Raw genomic sequence first — 8,275 nt, 5'->3', positions numbered from 1 at the left:
CTGACATGGCAAAGTGTGTAGCAAAAAACTCTTCAATAGCAACTGCAAGAGATTGGGGTGTTTCCATGCTTTCCTCCTTGATTCCACGAATGACGATGTTCTTTGAGCGTTTTTGTCGTTCGTGCAATTCTTGAGTGTCCACATTCTCTACATTCCATGCTTCGACAACAGCTTGCGTGATAGGAGATGTAGAAACCACATTATCCTTACATATATCAGCCCATGATTTGGATGCATTTCTCATCTCACATACATCATGTCGTATTGTATCTATTGTTTCCTCTTTCAATACATGATCACTCTCAACTTTGCTCAAGCGCTCTTTCAATACATTCATGTCAACAAGAGAGCGTTTACATTCTTGAACTTCATTCTCAAGATGCATCAAGCGTGTTGTTTGCATTTCAAGAACCTTCTTGAGGTGCTCATTCTCTACAACGAGAACTCTTAAAGTACCATTCTCCATTGCAAGTGCGCGCAACTCTTCACCTTGTTTGTTGACAGTTTCTTGTAACGAGATCAAGTAAGCCATGATCATTGCTTCCGTTGTTGTAGATGATGTGGTTGGATTAGCATCCAAATTCCTTGGAGATTTTGCATCATTCTCCATGGCGAGTGTGGCTTTTCCGCCCTTGCGAGTTTTGTCTGACATTGCCTTCAAGTCGGCAACAAAAACGCAAAGTTTTGACAGTTTTTTCAGTTCTGAGATGCTGTTACAGCAAAGCCTTCCATTACACAGAAAAATTCTGTCTTTACATCAATACGTAGAGGGATTCGTGCTCTTCGATTGAGGCTATAGATCACCTAAATCGGAGTTCTGATGAGCAAGTTATGGTCAAAAGAGTGAACTGCTGTCTACTAGGTCAAAAATCGGCTGAGAGAGAGAGAGAGAGAGAGAGAGAGAGAGAGAGAGAGAGAGAGAGAGAGAGAGAGAGAGAGAGAGAGAGAGATAAAAGATGGAGGATGCCAATAGAAGGTTAAATTTATGTCCAGGTTATAAGGTTTTTACCCTCATTATGAGTAGTGACGAGGATGTGGGGCCGTCCAACCGAAACACCTATCTCTCAATAAGGATCTTATGTCCTTGTAATCAATGCAAGCATGTTGTGTGATGGACAAGACACATTTCTTTGCAGAACGTTCACAAATTTGGCGAGTTCAATCCATCTATTATAGATCGAGCTGTTGCCAATTATAACTCGTCGAACTCTGACGCTGGCCAACAGGCAGCAATCTTGCAACCCAATAGACGTGTTCGCAGGCGCTTTGGTCAAGCAACATACGTTGTCAGGAGTTTTTTGGAGCAACAGATTGCGCATATGTACATACACATGCATGGTGCATCGAATAAAGGATTGCCCATTTTCCATAGCCAGGTGGTTACGTGGGGCCCACATGTGTATAGGTAGGGCAACATGTACATAGTGCATCGATTTTCACTATTACTAGTACTAGTGTGTTTTTTCTATAATAATGAGGAGTTGGTAGCGCGTAAAACTTCTCGAGGAAGCTATCTACAGGCCAACGACATGAGGTAAGAAGGTGCGTCAGATGGCATCTAGTGGTGTCAGGACGTCGAATGGGGTCAGTACTTGCACGCGGAGAAGTACGAACACGACATGGGTGTTTTCTTGTGATACTTATGCAGAAAGGTCATCATGAGGAACACTTTTTGGGGCCACTTCACGTGGTTGCGGGATGCATTATTGAAACAAGTCGAGTGCCAGGTGTGCGTATGGATGCAAAAAGGTGACAACTATGCACTGTGAGGTCAGTTTTTGGCCTGTTCGAGGTCCGTTTGAGGTCATCTAAAAGGCCAAGGGTGCCCAACTAATAAATCTAAGTGTGGGAACTGAAAAAACAGAGAGAAGACCAGAAAAAACATGGAGAAGAGAGGAGGAACAGCCGCAGGTGTGTTTTTGCTCATTTTGGAGTCTGTTTTGGCCGTAAACTGCTCATCAGAGGTCGGATTTGAGCACTTTGACATTGTAGACTGGGGTTTTGGGCCGTTCCGGACGTGATGGCGCTGTCCATTTTGCCAAATTCCTCCCTCTTTTTCTGTTGTTTTGGCTGTGTAAGTTTCTCCTATGAGCGAAGTTTCTGCTCCAGTTTGTGATTGTATCTGGCTTATTTTACCCATATTGTGTGAGCTATTTGCCCCATTGGTGTTGGCCCAAACTCAATTGTATCTAAACATCAGAAATTCTCCTCTTTTGAGCTGTGTTTTTTGGGTGTGTGTGTGTGTGTGTGTCTGTGTGGAGTGGGCAAGTGGATAGTCTCTCTCCTCTCACTCCAGAGGTGTGTTCCCTGTCTCGGCCAGGTGTGTTGTCTAAGCCGAGTGGTGCCCCATAGTGTGTGTGTGTATCTTCCCAAGAGTGTGTGCCGGGTCGTTATAGAAGCGTTGTGTGTGTTTTCATCCCGCTCACAACGTGAGGCCACAAGATCTAGCCTCTGACAGCTTGGAGGATGATCATGTAAACTACATTCCCAACAAGGTAATGTTTGAGTCCGAGATCGATGAGATGATTGAGACGATCATGGATTCAAAAAGGCTTATCTATGATGATATGAAAAGTGAAGCCGATACGCCATTGTATGATGGAGCACGTGTGTTTAGATTGAAGGCGCTCTTGGTTCTTCTCAACATGCAAGCAAAGTTCGGATGGAGTGACACTAGCGTCACAACGCTTTTCAGGTGATCTATTACAATGTGTTTACTTTAATAAAAAACTCTAGATGTATAATGATCTGATAGATTACTTACACAAATGTACCACTTTTTTTTATATATGTAGATTGCTCAAAGATCACATACTACCAGCTGATAATGTGATGCCAGATTCCAGAGATGAAGCAAGAAAGATCTTACAAAAGTCGGGGATAGATTACAATTCGATTCACGCTTGTCCTAACGACTACATTATTTTCAGAGGGGAATACATAGACATGGAGAAGTGTCCGAAATGGGACTTCGAGAGATATCGAGTAGATCTCTACGGAACAAAAATTCAACAAAAGGTTTTGCTACATTTTCCTCTGCTTCCTCGCATCAAGCATTCCTTCGAATGTAAGTCCATGGTCACCCTAGCATCATAGCATGAGGAGAATAAATCTTCGGATTGTGTGCTACGGATTCCTGCAGATTACGTAGCCTGGAAACATATAGATGAAACATGGTCGGATTTTGCCAGGGAAGCTCAAAATTTGCACCTAGGCCTGGCTATGGATGGCATAAATCCATTTGATCAAAGATCAATATCTTACAGTGTATGGCCCATTGTCATCGTCAACTACAACATTCCCCCATGGTTGACTACCAAGATGGGGCACCTGTGGCTAAGCTTGATTGTGTCAGGGCAGTATAAAGTGAAGAATATGGATGTGTATCTTCGTCCACTATTGGAAGAGCTACAACAATTGTGGATTGGCATAGAAGTGGTGGATATGAGCCGACACACAGGTCAACGGAATGCTTTGATCAGAGGCATTCTAATGTGGACCATGCATGACTATCCCAGACTAACAGAATGCTCAAGTGATTTACACTCAAACTCAAACACTGTAAATCTTGGTTTTTCTCAAGCTTATCTATTGTCATGTGTATACATGCAGAGCTTCAAGCAAGAGAATATAGAGCATGTGTCACATGTGGACCTAGACTGAATGCACGTAGGGTGCCCTCATTGAAGAAGCAAATCTACGAAGGTCATCAAGCATATCTTCTAGAGAATCATGTGTTACACGACTGCTTTTTGGGAAGAGAGCCACCAAGGATGTCTGCACAAGCATGGTTAGAGCAAAAGGAGATGTGTGATGACGGTTTGCCCCCGGGGATGAAGAGACTCTCTCTATGGTACGAGTTACCATATTGGCCCCGACTCATGATCAATCACTTGCTCGATCCAATGCACATATTCAAGAGTGTGGGTAATCTTCTATGGGACCATCTAACCGGTAAGAAAGATACTTTAGGAGCCAGGGTTGACCTTAGAAATGTGGATCGTATCGAGCAATATTGGCCACAGACAGCATCTGATGGATCGATAAAACTCCCTAAAGCGCCATGGATTTTCACAGGACCCCAAGAAGGCAAAGTAAAAGAGACCATTCGATATGTGTGGACCTCCACTGGCGTAATGCACTCGCTCCGAACGTGTTTTACTAAAGAAGGAAAGCTTATCGGTTTGAAGTCACACGACTGGCATAAAACGTGTCAGGTATGTTTGAAGTGGAATATATCATAGTGGGAATGTGTAACAAATTTGTGTGTGGACTTTAATATCATTGCTAGACGTGTTTTGCAGTTTATTTTATCGGTGCATTGAGGGATGTTTGTCTCTTGACGTCCGTAACACAATCTACAAACTTGGAAAGTTGGTGCAATGGATCTCACAAGATGATGGAAGATCTAGAGGCAAAAATCAACCGATTTTGCATGCTTCACAATCCAATGATGCAAAAGTGGATTTCACAATATGAGGATGCAAAGCAAGAGCGACAAAGGGCATGAATCGAGTGGAGACGGAGAAGACGACCACTGATGCATTATCCGGCGAGTTTGGAGAGCCTACCAACATTCATGAGCGTAAGACGGTTGCACAACCAATTGAAAAGTGCACAACAGTGCGGTGAAGAAGTGACTAAGGAGGAGTGGGAGTACTCTCGGGGTTGCGCGACCAAGGTAAGTTTGCAATGTACGACTAGTGACTTTCTAGATGTTTGAACGGCCACTCATAATATTTGTTGGTTGTAGTATAAGTCATACACAACAACATGGCGTAAAGGTCGACATTTTAGGGTGGAACGGATCGATAAAAAGTTTTTTTCTCAAGATTGTGGAATCATGGCAAAATTTCAACAGTCTAGTCCCAACGGTCCTTTGATGCAGATCCTGTGGTGGTGGAACTCACTTACTTCGGCACGCTACAAGAGATTTTGAGGATCGATTATAGAGGATTTTTTGTCGACTTGTTCGACGTGCAATGGTTCAAGATAATCATGGAGGGTCGCAACGCTACTGTGCATAGAGGAGAGTCCGGTTTCCTTGAGGTGGATTCAACTAAGAAATGGACCGACCTAAGAGACACTTTCGTACTACCCGAGCATTGTGAACAAGTAACTATGTAAATAGTTAACATTGCTTGGAAGCTCTCATGTAAGTTATGTGGCTCTCGCAGGTGATATTTCATCCTACAAAGTCTACATCAAACTGGTGGTACATCATAGAGGTAGCCCCTCATAGTGCATGGTAGTATGAGGGCTACCATGTGCCAATCACAACGGCATCAATGGAGGAGATCGGAGAAGATGCTCAGTCAGAAGCCACTGAGGTGGTGCCAGACGAGCATGAAGCTGCTACTCTCTATGGGGTGCATGCAAAGGATCTAAAAAATGAAATGGAGGACATCTGTCTAAATGGAGATCTCCTTCCTTCAACCTGGTTAGTTAGGTCCTCTCGTGCAAGAATCAAGTATCTCATCTGCCAGAGTCCTAGAGGCATTGTGACTAGATCCACAACCCATTTATAGTGCATGGCTAGTGGATATGTAGGGTGCAATCCATCACGATGTCGAACATTTGAATACACTTGACAAGTTACACATGTCTCTACAAATTGAGATACATCTTTATACATACCCTTCCACCAGTATTTTCCTTTCAACTTGGAGAAGGTTGCCCATACATCCCTGTGTCCAGCCCATAGACTCTCATGAAACTCTTGCATGAGCTTTACTTGAGTCTCTTTTTTACATATAACCCTTTGTGGTGTAGCACCCTTTTGTTTAGGATGCTTCCACAAGTAACCATCCCTCAAAAAGTACCCATATGCTTTCCTGCGTATCCTCTTGAATTCTTGTTCAGACCAATCATCCTGTTTTGTTAGAGTACTCAAGTAGCTTCCAATAAGAAGCCAATCACCTTCATAAAGATCTTTCAAGAATGATTCAAGTAGATTAGTCATGTAGACATTGTTACCTTTGACATGAGAGATAGAAAAGAACTTTGTGCCTACATCATCTCCCTCGTCAATCATTTGTGACTCATCTTCATACCTTGCCCTTGATAGCATATCTGCCACTGTATTGTCTTTACCTGCAATGTGCTTAAACTCAGGATTTAAGGACTTAATGTAGGCAATCCACCGCAACATAGCAATGTCTGAAGTTGAGTAGCTTGTAATCATCCCAAGAAGTGGTAGACACTCTGTTTCTACAACCACACATGCACCAATTAGGTACTCTTTCCCACTTTTCAAGGCTGTAACCATACCCCATAACTCTCTCTTTATCTGTGGATAGTTTCTTTGGCGAGCACTTAGCACCTTTGCTCCAAATCTTACCACATACCTGTGTCCTTCTTTGTCATCTTGCCCTATTGCCCATCCAATCCCTGTAGGGCTGGTGTCTACTGTCACAATTACTGGCCTTTGACACTCATAGTCTACCATTCTCAAAGTGGTTGCTGACTGGAGCAACTCCTTTAGCCTTATCATGGATTTTACATGTGCTTCTGTCCATTTAAACTTCTGATTCTTTCTAAGTAGCTGATAAAGAGGATCAGCTACATGTGCATAATGTGGAATCCAAATAACATAGAAGACACATGCTCCCAGAAACCTTCTAACCTCAGTGATGCTAGTGCACGTTTCTTTCATTCTTTGGATGGCATCTACCTTTGTTGGACAAGGTTTCCTACCATATGGCCCGCACATGTGCCCCACAATAAGCACTTCATTGACACCAAACATACACTTTTTCCCTGACAATGTAAGATTCACTTCTTTCAACCTAGACAAAATTTTATCACAATCATTTATGTGATTTACCACAAACCTGCGACATCCCTTGAGATCCAAAGCTTCATCTTTGTCACTTTCTTCACATCCTTTGATAGGAAAATCATCAATGAAAGGCATTGTGATTTGAGGAATAAAGTCACGTAAGACCTTATTCATCCCATTCATCATATGTGCAACCGAGTCGGTTGCTCCCTGTGGCAAGGTACACATCCTTACCAAACCCAAAGGTGTCCTCATGGTTGTCAAGTCTCTCCTTTCGATTGCAAGCTGAAATTGATCATACCCTGAGTAGAGATCCCCCATTGAGTAGACTGCCCTCCCTGCAAATGCCTCTGCAAACTCATCCACAATTGGACCTGTACCTACATTTCTAATTGTCACCTTGTTCACTGGTTGCATATCTTGGATGAAGCGTAGAGAACCATTCTTCTTCGGAACTGTGAACCACCTGTTTGAGTATGGAGCACAAGAAGGCTCCAAGATTCCCATTTTGATTTTCTCATTCAGTAGCTCTACTAACTTTGACAAATGAGCCTTTGGAACCGGAATAGGCCGCAGATTCCAAGGCACATGAGGTATTGTGAAAATTACCATAGGAGCTACATTAGAAGGATCAACACATCCTATCTCATGTGGCTCAAATGCAAAAGCCTTACCATGATTTGAAAGCATTTCTTTGAAGCACTTTGTCTCCTCCTGTGTTAGAAACTCCTTGCGACCAATCTGCAAGTCTTGGAATGACTCCTTTGTGAAGGTATGCCCAATCTTTTTAGGATTCCTCAAACTTGGTTGTAATGAAGCCTGCTCAATCTTTTCCCTGTTGTTGGGTGGTAAGGGTGAAGCTACTGGTTTCACCTTCTTTGCTACACTCTTGTATTTAGTTTCAACATGGAATTCTGGGCCAACTATTTGGCTTTCTTTAAAGGCTTCTATTACTTGATACATTTCCATAGAGCAAACTTCCACAACTTCATTTTCAAGATGCAAATTAGACCCATTATAGCATCAAGCTCACCCATAGTATCTACAAAAGAAACTTGTTCACACAAACCCAAAACATTTTCAGTAGGCTCTAGCAACCCACTCTTTTTCATGCCTATTTGTACATGATGCACATATTGCCTCTCACATCTCTTCAAATCTTCAAGTTTTGTAAAACATACTGATGCATTATTTGTTACCAAGGAGCTCGTTGAAAACGTTTCACCTATCTTTGGATTAGGCAAGACCCTTTTTCTTTCTGTACCACTGCAATCCCGCTTTACAATGGTACTTGGCCAAAACCCATCATTCCTCTATGATCATGAAACTCTTTGCTCACCTTTGGTAGAGGATGTTCTCTGAGGTTGTCACGATTTCTTTCATGGTTCACACAAACTGTGAGAAATTGGACAGCTCGTTTACCATATTTGCTACGTATCCTAGCATATGCTGAACCATCATCCATTACCTTTGTTTCCATTCGAACTCCCACAA

The sequence above is a fragment of the Adiantum capillus-veneris genome, chromosome 26 (genome assembly GCF_014529385.1).
Source record: "Adiantum capillus-veneris isolate H3 chromosome 26, ASM1452938v2, whole genome shotgun sequence".
Lineage (NCBI taxonomy): Eukaryota > Viridiplantae > Streptophyta > Polypodiopsida > Polypodiales > Pteridaceae > Adiantum > Adiantum capillus-veneris.
The sequence above is the reverse complement of the archived record's forward strand: the minus strand, read 5'-3'. Positions refer to the sequence as shown.